The sequence below is a fragment of the Lagopus muta genome, chromosome 4 (genome assembly GCF_023343835.1).
Source record: "Lagopus muta isolate bLagMut1 chromosome 4, bLagMut1 primary, whole genome shotgun sequence".
In the NCBI taxonomy this organism is placed as follows: domain Eukaryota; kingdom Metazoa; phylum Chordata; class Aves; order Galliformes; family Phasianidae; genus Lagopus; species Lagopus muta.
The window spans coordinates 6,102,385-6,115,643 of record NC_064436.1 but is presented as its reverse complement, the minus strand read 5'-3'; the positions used below and the strand labels follow the sequence as shown (position 1 = coordinate 6,115,643).

Here is a 13,259-nt window from a genome sequence, read left to right as displayed (position 1 = left end):
TACACACAACTAGACAGCATCTGCAAATGCCTAATCCATAAAATACTACGACTACCTCTGGGGTTTCCAAAACTCTACTTACACTAAAAAATAAAATAAAAAAAAAATCACTAGATATTTGGTCACAACATAATAAAGCCATAAGGCAGGGTGTCCTCCAGAAACCTTCAAACTCTGAAAAGAAAGGCTCTATTTTTCAAAGCCAAAATAAGTACAGTGATGTAGGCTGGAAGAAATACAGCACCACTAGGTTTCTATTCAAGGAAACTCTCCATCAATTTGAGCAAAACTTTTTTATGTTGCCTTGGTGAAACTGCTCTGCTAGCCAAAGTTGGACTTATTAAAATTGTTTTGCACTTTAATAGCTGCTTTAAACAGATCATCCCCATGAGTCAGATTCAGATTTTTACTCATGCTCTGTATGTGGACACACACATGCATATATATTCATGCACTATATATACATATATGCACACAGAAACAGACTCGCACCATCTCCTCTCATAAAAGAGTTCTGCATTAACTGCTCTTTGAAGCCAGAAAGATGCATTTTGCATATATCCAGATGTACATATGCACACAGTCCTTGAAATAGAACTGAAAGAAACAATTATTTTTCTAGTCGCTGCTTCTGCACGGTGATTCAGCCTGCACAGAATAATTCATCAGTGGAGCATATGTTTACAAGCACAACAAAATCCAACTACCAAAAGAACACGATTATTTTTAAGGATAAGTCTTCCAAGATGTGTGTAGGGTGCAAAGATGGGTAGAAAAAAGCCCAATTTAAAGCTTGGCCTAAAAAGCACAGATAGGCTCTCCTGAGAAAAGTTGCTGCAGCACATTCAGGTCTTGATTTAAACCAGACTCCTGTATTCAGTCTGGCTGTGGAACAGGGGTCAGGCTTCTTAAACGATTTTTTAATTATCAGTAATTATGATTATTCTGACCCAAGTGCAGGACCTCATGCTTGGCCTTTGTGAGGCTCACACTGACCTACCTCTCTGGCCTGCCAAGGTCCCTCTGGATGGCAATCCTTCCTCAAAGCATTTCAACTGCACCACTCAGCTTGCTGCCATCAGCAGATTTGCTGAGGGTGCACTCAGTCCCACTTTCCTCATCACCAACAAAGATGCTGAACTTCTCTAGTGTTAAATAGTTGACTAAAGAATCACACACACACACACACACACACAAAAAAAAAAAAGCAAAATATCCCATAACCTTCATATTTCACTAGAGCTTAAGGCAGGAGCTCATAACGAGGCTCCTTCAGACCTCTAGATATTGCTTGCATGCATTTCCTGCTCTCCAAAGTAGATTATTCTTCATCATAGTAGAGGAATGCTTTTTCAATTTCCATTTAGAAATTAAATCCAGCTAACAGAACCTTCATCAAATTCAATGCTTTTAAGGCAAAGTTCAGTTTCTTTCCTGTAAATGCGAAGATTAAAACAATTGTGCCTGAGACCATAAAAGCAATTAAGTCCAACAGTGATGATGTAAACTTAATTCCTTGTGTTGTGCCATTATTCACATGCACGCATCAGGTACTGTTCTGTTAATGCATGCATAGCATACAAGGCAATACTGCCCTTCGCTTTGAATTTGATGGAGTTTGTTAGTTGGTAAAGAATGCACTGGGAAGGAATGGAACAAGTCTGATTAAATAGGTTCCAAAGGACGGCTTCAGGACAATGCCCCATTCTAAAAGTTGATCCAAGTTAGTCAAAGGTTTCTTACTCAAACCATCCCTGGAAAAACAAGCACAATACGTAGATTCATTTGCTTTTTGGCTCACCTCATGTACCACACAGAAAAAGGTCCAGCAGTAAATTGAGCCCACTGCGTTTTTTCTTCCTCTTAATTTTTTAACCAAACACTATTTATCTTGAACTCCTTTCCTTTGTGGAAAGGGAAAGTGCTGGGGAGTGCCATATACAATACATCAATTACAATCACTTACTGCTTCAATAAAGGAAATACAAACTTCCCGTCTTGGCACATGTTCGAATGTCTTGAGCATGTGGGAGAATGACCATGTTAAGTGTCTAGACTGCAGTGTGTAAGAAAAATATTTCCTATGTTTCCCATTCGTGTGCTTCTCCAGAAAGTATACTTCAGATGCCTTAATTATTGGTTAACCTTCTAAGGAAGTTGTGGTAGCACAAATTTTTTGTTTGCTTGTTTGCATTTAATTATCTGTAAAGCTCTAGGATGTTCTAACAGTTGTGGTCACAGAAGACCGACTTCTTCACTTTCTGCACAATAAGAAGGTAAAATGAGGCTTCCAGGCACACCATGACTTGGTTAATAACTACTCTGTACATATTCTTACACTCTGTTATGCCTCCAAGTGTACGTACTGCCACTGCTCTCTCCTTGTTTGGTATTGCTGGTGCAGAGTGGGACACTCACTGCAAAGAGTGACGACTAGTACTGAAATCTAGCACTGAAACGTTATCTGCTAAGAATATGGGAGTATTTCCAAGATGGAAGATGATTGATGTATACAAAATTCCATCGGCGTATCTTTATTAAAGACTAATCCCAAGATGAAAGATTTCCACCCAAAGATTATGTTACCGACAATACATGGGACTATCACTTAATATATTATATCTTACCCTGAAATCTTGATTGGGAAAATAAACATCTTAGGGTCACCAATTGTCCTCATGTCAGTAAAGATCTAGTAGACCCCTAAGTATCGAAGCACTTCTTTCGTGGAGAGTAAACAGCAAACAGAAATACATATGACAGTAACATAAAACATTTTGGATGGAAACTATGCAATCAGTAGTTATCTTCATCTTTCAAATAGTTTCTTCCCACCGCACCCCATGCACTTCCCTTATCTATGCAAATTCATCTTCAAAACTGAGCTTTGTAAAATGCAGGTTTTTATCTTCTTGTCTTTTATGTTTCGTGACCACCACTAGTGCTAATCCACAAGAAATGGTACTATACACAGTAAATCTCTACATAAAGGATGTCACACTACCTGATGCTCTACTTTGCTTGCAGGTACACAAAGCAGCAATTCAGACCACAGCTGGCAGAGGAATTCATTTGCTATTTGAACTGTACAATAGTTTTCCACCAAATAAATTATTTCTTAATATTTATTTTATTTTTTACAAACCACATCAGCTTCCTAAGAATCAGGTAAGGCAATTCTCTCTCAGACTGTTTTGAAACAAAAAGAAATTCTATATAGTACAGAAACAAGGCATTCTCCATTAAGTGGGCTGACCAGCATCTTGTCCCACAGGTCTGTTCCAGTTACACTGCTCCCTCTCTCTTACAATGCCCAAAGGCTGACAGCTGAACATTACTCATCAAATTTACCACTGTGTCCTTACAGATACAGAGGCACGCTGTTCTAACGTAGCTAACATAGCTCATAGAAATGGCTACTGCAGCCATACAGATCACAAAGCTGCAACCTTTCCTCTCCAATTCATGGAGAGGTTGCCTCTTCCTGCCATATACAACCATCATCATATATGTTGGAATCACTTCTTAGTACAGAGCAGAGTATACTGAATTCTTTCCTCTGCCTGGAATGGCAGATCCATCCTACGCTGTTTAAACTAAACAGCAACTGCTCTAGAATAACATTTTGCAAATATTTCTATGTGACAACCATCACAATCTCTGTAAAGAGAAAGCAGTAGTCTTGTGCTTGTCAAGCCCACAGGTGTCCAGCAGGATAAGCTTGACCTGAACACACATATCTGCCTGACTCTTATAAGGAAAGAGAAAGTAAGAGTAATTTCAGCATAATAGAGAATTTCCCAGGGCTTCATTAAGTGCAAGAACACAAAAACATACATTTACAGCAGTGCTTTTTTAATGTTATCCTGATAACCCAGCTGCTTATTGTTACTTGAAATAGACTTCAACTTGCAAAACTGTTTTTTTTACCATGCCCCTTCCCAACACGTTGCTTGGCCCTCATAAAGGTGCACGAAAAGCTACACACATCCATCAACTGTGAAGAAACCATTACCACGCATGCACCATCCTGATTTTAAAAAACCTGTGTCAGATTCCAATATATAGAAATTCCTGGCAAATTCTCACTTTGTGATACATGGTTTCTACTATCTCAAAGATGAGGGAAACATTTTTTATCCCAATGAAATGCTTCTTACTCCAAAAAAATCCTACCCGAGTACTTATAAGAGTTTCAAAAGTTCTAAGAACATCCATATACGTCCTGCCCAATCTTCCAGCTTTCTTTTACTTAAAATTATTTCCAAGTGCTCCCTCAGCAAGTTTGCAGATGACACCGCTGCACAAGCAGTGCAGTCGATACATTGGTGGGAAGGGAAACCATCCAGAGGGACTTGGACAGGCTGGAGAAGAGGGCCCATGCAGACCTAATGAAGTTCAACAAGGCCAAGTGCAGGGTGAAGCACTTGGGCCGGGGCAATGCCAGGTATTTATACAAACTGGGGGAAGATCTCGAGAGCAGCCCTGTGGAGAAGGACTGGGGGGTCCTGGTGGACGAGAAGCTGGACATAAGCCAGCAGTGTGCTCCTGCAGCCTGGAAGGCCAACTGTGTTCTGGGCTGCATTAAAAAAGGGGAGCCAGCAGGGACAGGGAGGTGATCGTCCCCCTCTACTCGGCTCTTGTGAGGCCCCATCTGCAGCGCTGCGTCCAGGCCTGGGGCTCCCAGCACAAGAAAGACATGGAGCTGTTGGAGCGGGTCCAGAGGAGAGCCATTAAAACGATCAGAGGGCTGGAGCACCTCTCCTACAAGGAAAGACTGAGTTAACTGGGCTTGTTTAGCTCGGAGAAGAGAAGGCTCTGGGGAGACCTCACTGCAGCCTTCCAGTACTTCCAATACTACACTGAAGTATAAACAGGAGGGTGGATAGTGATAGGACAAGGGGAAATGGTTTTAAACTGAGACAGGAGAGATTTAGGTTAGATATTAGGAAGAAGATTTTCACTCAGAGGGTGGCAATGCACTGGAACAGATTGCTCAGAGAGACTGTGGATGCCCATCTGGGCAGCCTGGTGGTTGGTGACCCTGCACACAGCAGGGGGGTTGAAACCAGATGATCACTGTGGTCCTTTTCAACCCATCCTATATTCTGTATTCTTCCAGAGGGTTTCTCCTTCTAGCCCAGAAAAAAGAGTACCAGAATATTGTATCACAGACAGTTCTTCCAGGCTTTGTTCACTATCCAAAAGCAGGACGCAACAAAATCTCTCTTCAAATTCTGTTCTTACGAGTATTTGCCCTCATTTTATCATACTTGAAGTGGTTTACATACGATCAGTGAACAGGGCCTGAGAGCCATTTAATTTATATGTTTTTTCCATCCTCCTGTTATCAGTTATGTATCTTAATCCTTCAGTGTCTGGTATGCACTGTGAATCATAGGATGGCTGGAAACTAGGGCTGCCTTACAAACGCCGTTGCTTTCTCACCTTAGAACTGAACCAGATTTTGGTGCAAACAGACCTGTTAGCGGACAAATTCGTTCATATCCCATGGCGTTAACTGCACAAATGTAAGATTTGGTCCCAGGAATCACAGTCTCAGTTCAATACCACCATAGAATACTGTGGAAAAACGGCTTCTTGACCTCAAAGCCCAACGAAACACAGAATGTGTCCACTCCTATTTTTAGACATACGCTCTGCAGTACCATATTCCTTAATAAAACGCTGATCCAAATGTTCCAACAGCAGACGTTGGTTTCTCTTTGATAGCCAACGCATATCTCTGCCTTCCAAGTTTCAGTAAACACATCATTATAAGGAAGGCCAGTCTTACTTTTCCCAGCCTTCTTTCTAATTACGTGTCTGCTGCCAGGAAACTTTCTCTTTTTTTTTTTTTTTTTGGTCTTCACTACTAAAATTCAAACAAATGTCTGCCTCAGACTTCGAAATAGCGGCTGTTATAAGTTACAAAGTTACTAGGTAACACTGAATTCCTCTCGGCACTCAATTATGAACACGGACCAAAAAGCCAGCTGCGCGCGTAGCTCTCTCCTAAGGCACCAAATATGTCTTCTTCACCAACTCGCGAATTCCACAGGACAAAACCCAGGATTTTCAGGGTTGGCTTGGCTAATAAGCCATAGACGCCTTCTTTCAGCACCGAGCCCTCCTCTCCCAGCCAGCCCCGCTTCCACCCGGAGCACAGGCGGGATCCGGCGGTCTCCTACCAAGCAAGCCGCCGAAGGTCCCGCACAGCGCTCCCGTCTCGGTGCCAACAGGACAGACTAAACTTCACCCAGTCTCAAGCTAAGCGGCCGGCTACGCGCAGGCTACGCGCAGCATCCCTTCCGTATGGGAAACCCTCAGCAGGCGGCCGAGGACGGCAAGAGAAGCGCCGACGCGGTGGCTGCCTATTGTCCAAAGGAGCCAGAGAGAGGCAGGCAAAGAGCGGCTCGCGACAACGCGCTCCGCACCGCGCGCTCCGGCCAGGCCAGCCCCGCTCCGCCGCCCGCCCCCCGGCCGCAGAAGGCCGCCCCGCCTCACCTGCGCGGCTCCGGCCGGCAGCTCGTTCATCGCCCGGCGCGGCTCCGAGGGCCGGGGCGCAGCGCGGGCGCGCCGCAGGTAACGGCGCTATATAGGGCGGGCGGGCAGCGCGCCGCGGCCGCTGAGCCACTGCCGAGATTCCCGCCCCGGCTGCTTCACGATAAGAGTCGCGCGCCGCCGCGAGCTGCCCGATGAGAGCGAGAGGCGTTGCCAAGCTGCTGCGAACGGCGGGTTTCCCACAGCGAATCACGGGCGGCGGCGTCTTTCCCTCCGTCGCGAAGCGCCGAGCCTCAACGAGGCCTTTGTGACACGCGTTTTGCCGGAGTGAAAAAGCTCGGGTCCCGGGCGATTTGCGACGCCCCACACAGCGGCACAAAGGTTTGCCGCGGAGCTGAGGGCGGCTTCACTGCTGAGGAGAAATTGCCAGCTGCCATATCGCTTCTGTCTGTGTGGCACAACGGCTGGGATGCTGACGCGTCGTAACGCAGGACCTTGGAGGCTACGTTTCAAATCGATCTTTTAAGCTTTTAAATGCTTTGTTCTTCTAAAATACCACTTGTGCCACCACTCACTACTATCCGATCCCTGGGCTTTCAGGTGAAACATCTAAAACTTTAAAAGCTTCAGAAAAACCACAACAGTCTTTTGCACCCTTTAGACATCTGTTTTACAATCTCCCGTGTCTTCTCAACAGTCAGAGAACAGCACGAGAGCTCAGAGAACACATACCACATGCTGCAAAGCCATTTTGCAGTCTAATGGCACAAACCCACCCACAGTGCCAACAACTCGCTTTCCAGATGATAATACTGCACGCTTCCCAGAAAGCATCATTTAGAGCCAGATCCTCTGGTACCTTTTCCCCCACAAGCATGCAAAGACCTAAGAATAGATTTCTATTGCTGTTTCACACCCTTCCTATTTGAATCCATTTGGGCTGCAGTGCCCAGATTTGACAGAATGCGTGGCAAAGAATACAACAAATCATCAGCAAGATGTACATAAACAAGTACTTGAAACAAGACGAGCACATTCAAAAGACACATCCAGAACATTTCTATCCTTAAGTCCATGCTTAATCCACAGCAGTGATCAGTGTGTTTCTTGGGATTTTTCTTTATATGGACAGACAAAAAGCATATGAATACAAATGTATTAAATATGTTGGACAATGGTTAAAATATTTTAGGGTACTTCTCTTACTTTGTTCAGCCCCGCTTCCCAAACTGTGTATTACAGCCTAGCTCTGGATGCATGGAATCTGCTGGATTTATACAAGAGCATAACCATGGCTGCAGTTCTCCAACCACTATGAATCCGCAAGAAGTGAATAACCACAGAATTGCAGGGGTTGGAAGGGACATCAAGAGACCATTGAGTCCAACCCCCTTGCTAAAGCAGGTTCCCTACAATAAGCCTCTCATGTAGGTGTCCAGACGGATCTTGAGTATCGCCACAGAAGACGACTCCACAATCTGTCTGGGCAACCTGTTCCAGTCATCCTTACTGAAAAGGCTCTTCTGCATGTTAGTACACAACTTCTTATGTCCAAGTTTTAGGCCATTACTCATTGTCCAATCACTGCACACCACTGAGAAGAGTCTGGCCTCATCTGTTTGCATCCCATCCCCCTTTAGATATGTATAAAAATTTATCAGATCCCACTCAGTCTTCCCTTCCCCGGCTGAACAGACCCAGGTCACCCAGCCTTTCCCCTTCTGGGAGATGCTCCAGGCTCTTAATCATCTTTGTGGCCCTTTGCTGGGCTCCTTTTAGGAGATCCCTGTTGTTTTTGAACTGAGGAGCCCAGAACTGGACACAGCATTCTAAATGTGGCCTCACCAGGGCAGAGTCAACCGCGGGAGGATCACCTCCCTCGACCTGCTGGCCACGCTCTTTTTAAGGCACCTCAGGATCCCATTGGCCTTCTGGGCCACAAGGGCACACTGCTGACTGATGGCCCACCTGTCGTCCATCAGGAACCCCCCAAGTCCTCCGCAGAGCTCATCTCCAGCAGGTCATCCCCTCACCTGTACTGACGCATGCGGTTATTCCTCCCCAGGTGCAAGACTCTACACTTGCTCTTGTTAAACAAGGCAGAAAGGGGCAGTGAAACTTCATTTGCTTCCCTAAGCCCCCTTACCCTTTCTCTTTACCCTTTCCTCTTCAGGGCTCAGAACTCGCTTTTACCATGCTTGACCACTCCAGCATGTGCCAGGGAGATCAGAAGTACACTGCCAACTAGAAAAAGAGGGAGAAACAAAGCATCTCCCTATGGCTAGAACAGAATGACAGGCCAGATCCTGACAGTGAGAAAACCGGTGCTGCATTCGTACTCTGCTTCCAGTGCTGATACACAGCTTGGGAAAGAAGCATGGTAGAACCATAGAATGACCAAGGTTGGAAAAGACCTCCAAGATCATCCAGTCCAACCATCCACCTACCACCAATACTTCCCCATAAACTCTGTCCCTCAGTACAACATCTAAGCATCCCTTGAACACCTCCAGAGACAGTGAACCTGCACCACCTCCCTGGCAGCCTGTTGCAGCATCTAACCATTCTTTCGGAGAGATTTTTCCTAACGTCCAACCTGGATCTTCCCTGGTGCAACTTGAGGCCATTCCCTCTTGTCCTGCAGTTAGTTACATGGGAAAACAAGCAGATCCCCACCTCACCACAACCTCCCTTCAGGTAGTTGTAGAGAGAAACAGCTCATAGATGTAGTACAAAGGTAGCATAAAAATACAAACAGTATCACTCATTACTAATCAGGTCTCTATATGATTTTGGTAAATACACTGTACAAGCAGAACAAAATTCAGCCAATAATGGCTGCAGATAATCTAATACAGAAAAAGGAACTGATATACGATAAGAAAAGTCTAGTACAGAAAAACAGTAACTGCAGCTCATGTCTCTTCTGCACCTTCTCCTCTGTATTTGCTTATGAAAGAGTTGATATTGGGGAAAAAAACCCCTCTGAGTTCTCTGATATGGTTTCTTCTGTCACAGCTCTTATACTGCACGTATTTTGTACATAAGTTGCAGGAATTTTGAAACAGAGTTCTATGCCTATATACTCATCGGATGGAAGATGAAAGCAAAAAGACAAGTTGTGCACATCAGCTTAGCTCAAGACGCTTGCTTCACCGTGACTCCGTGAGTCTAACTCAGCATGGAGAACGCAGGTCAACTCAATCTACTGGGAACCAAATACAAGGCACAATGGGAGACAGAGATCCAAGGAGAAAGGAAACCAAACCATATGCTAAAGTGAATAAGATCTGTTATTCTTTCTTGTAAACAACTTTGCCTATAATTCCACTTCCACAAAGATTCGTTTCTAGTTTAAGAAGTTTCCAGATATTTGTAGTAGAGGGCAGCTTGCGAATTAAAACGAGGTAAATTAATTTGCCTATAAAAGACAAGTATATACAACTCCAATGAAGTGCTAATGAAACATTTTAAATGTGATTATCATAATAAAAAGCTATTTTTGAAAAAATGCAGTAAAGAGCTAAAGAAGCATCAACTAATTTCTAGGAACAAATGGAAATAATGGAAAATGCTGTTAGTAGAGCAGTGAAAACAGGCGAGCCCCAAGGTGACTGAACAGAGTAAGTCTGAGCAGTTTTTTTTTACCAGGAGTGATTCAAACGTTGTGAATCTTCACAAAATGAAAGTGTGATTTTACATAATTCTGTGAAAAGACACATGGACATAACTGACTCCATTTCACTTGAAATTATAACATAGATCTAGAGATTAAGTACTCAACCATCTGTATCAATTAACTGTGACATTTGTTTTACAGGCAGATCCAAGTATTTAAACAGCTATTTTTTCATGTGTATATAGCATTTCCTTCACGGGAAACTCAAACTCATTCTGAGTTAACTTACTTTTTGTCTTTATTTTTCTTTTTGAAATGGGTTGAGAAAAGCACAAAATAGTACTGCTTGAAGTATGAAAACTAAAAAGAATGATGTCAGAAAAAAGCTAAAATGCTGGAAGTCCTTACACAAAGACCTTACATCCAGCAATATGAAAGAAAACAAGAGAAGATTAAACATTTCAGTGACGTTCTTGAGACAGTCCTTAAAGTACTGCAGAATAACGTGTTGTATTTAAATGCAATCTTTTTGCTCGCAGTTTATCAGCAGTGATGGAAGTACATTTAATACAGTGCATAAACACTGTCATTCACAATAGCTTATTTACAAATGTTCCAACATAATTTTATTTTTTTTCTTCTATTTGCTTGCTCCTTTTTTCTTCATTAAGATAAGCAGAACTTAAGCACTCTACAGATGAATAACAAACACATTAAAAGCTACACTGGAGAGTACAATTTCCAATTAGGCTAGTTAAGATCAGATCTCAAATTCTTCACGTCAAAAGACGATGTTTTTCAAGAAGAAAACAAAATATAGCCCAAGAATTCTTAAATGTAGGAAGAAATGATGATTAAGATTCAAATGGCATTTTCTACATGGAGAAAATGTATGATACAAGATTTGTTTGGTCTTGAAAATGGTAAATTAGTTCAAGAACACAGACATGCCTGTAAATCAACACAGGTAGTGGTCAGCCATCCACAGCGGAGTTTTGCACTGTATTATAGTTCAAAGACTATGAAGCTCAGACAGAAGTGGCAATATCAGACTCTGAAGGACTAGAAGAGGGAACTGGTTGACAAGCATTCAAACTGATTCATTTGCAGCTGACTGACTTCAATGTACTATGGAGCAACCTCCCTGTTTCTCTCACATAAAGGACGTTCTGTGATTTCAAGGTCAGGCTGCAAAGTTATGTTTTCCAAAAAAAAAAAACCAGAAGGGACTAACTGTATGTCCAAAATGGCAATTGCCAAACAAGTCCAAAGCATTTAGCACCATTTCAGAAGTCTCTTTAATCCCATATTACAAGCAGCTTGTACTGGCTAACACAGCTGGCACTGGCAGACACTGAGATGGTAACTCTGGTAGTACTTTGTATTATTTTCTGTCATCAAAATCCACAATGTCTGAACTAGAAGCACCAAGTTGTTTGTGGCTTTTGTTTTCCCCAGCACTGCTGGAAAACAAAATATCACATGTTTGTTACAAGAAACATTATCCGAGCAAACATTTTCCATCACCTTCAATCCTGCCAATCCCATCCTGCATTTTTACAGAGGAAATTATAGCCAGAGCTGTGGCTTGAAATCAAATCACACTGCAAAGCCTCTGATCTATTAAAACCCAATTCAACAAAAATGAAATGAAAACGGCCTTTTCACAAACTTGTAAACATATGTAGAGGAAATAAAACTTCAAAATTTCTATTTCTGAGACTATTTTTAGAGATGATTGCTACTCTAGGACATGTATATACGCACTGATGAACATACACGGTGATGAAATGACTCATGCCCAAGCCATCTTTGCTTTAATACTGATTACTTCATCTTTTGGACTAAAATAGAAAGGCCTTCAGGGCACACAATTGCTTAGATGATATTGATCAGACTTACTGCGCAACCCCTGTGACAGTATGAAGAAAACCCCTGCTCTACTCTACAGTCACTCGCCAGCAAGGAACAAAAACAAGTGTGTCTACACAGGCCAAGCATCCCAATGGCCTCCAAAGAACTCAGACACTTGGGCATCCCCAAGTATCTGTTTGGTTGTGAGTAATCCTTAAAAGTTTCCCGGCCTGCACGACTAATGGTAGAGCATGCTGATGAACTCTGGAAATGGCTGCTTTAAAGATAAGGAGATACAATCTGGAAAACAGTTCGCTGCTCAGACTCACAAGGAGTTAAGGTGTTAAGCTGCCTGCTTCCTGAGCACCACAAAGGAGAACCACTCAGTGAGTTTCAGTTCAGCTTTGTCAGTGTCTCCCAAGCTATGCAGCTGTGCTCAGTATCTGTTTTCCAGCTGCATAGCTTTTCTTTGCACTTTCATCCTCCCTCCCTCTACTGCACTTTTCAGATTCTCCACTTTTAAATAATGAATTGTCATATATTCTCTGTTTCAGTCCCCACACTGGGATCAAGAGCAAAATAACCTTGCCTCAGGCTTACCCTCTGTGGTTTCATTAGCATCGTACCTATGATTTCTTCTTCAGTTCTCAGTAAAATTAGCATAACACTTCTCAGCTGTGATCTTAATGTCATATTCACAAGCATCACTGTGGATTTGGGACAGATACGCCTACATTACAGACAGCAAAAACATTAGGAGGGTTACATAAGGTCACTGGTGGTTAAAGAGACCAAAATCTCACCTAGAATTCCAATTCCCAGTTTCCAGCTCTCACTTTAGCACTACATTCTCTGCTTTAATACTCCTGACGAATTGAATGTGTTATATATTTCCAATTAGTTAAACCTTGGTAACCTACAGCTGCTGTGATTGGGACGCTTGTCAGGAAAGAAGAAGCTGTATCCTTTGAGTCAGGCTTCACCCATAATACTGTAAACATTTTTCAGTAGCACTCAGGAGACTGAGGCACAGCTTACTTCTTTTCATCAGTATGTCACACTCACACTGCTAAAATTGTTTGCTATGGAGGCTACGAATCTAAGAGAGATTATATTGCAAACATTTTGAAACCGGAGCAGAGCAGACCAGTATTTTAAACATTATCTCTCAGGTCTGAGCCCACAGCTATTCCGTTTTCTCTGTTGTAGCATTTGCAGGGAGCAGAGATCACAGCTGTGCCTTGATGTGCTGAATGTTTCTGCTGTGTTGAGTCTTCCTTCT

General features: G+C 43.0%; 1 protein-coding gene across 5 annotated transcripts in view; it reads right to left on the bottom strand.

Moving 5' to 3' along the window:
• PALLD (palladin, cytoskeletal associated protein) overlaps positions 1-13,259 on the bottom strand; it is a 175,585-nt gene that overhangs the window by 57,924 nt on the left and 104,402 nt on the right. For 2 of the 5 annotated variants that reach the window (XM_048941896.1, XM_048941897.1), the window contains exon 1: positions 6,508-6,671. The exons of the other annotated variants lie outside the window; for them this stretch is intronic. The gene's annotated coding sequence lies outside the window, so the exon portion shown is untranslated. Of the gene's footprint in view, positions 1-6,507; positions 6,672-13,259 lie in introns of those variants that run through there. 5 annotated transcript variants of the gene reach the window in all.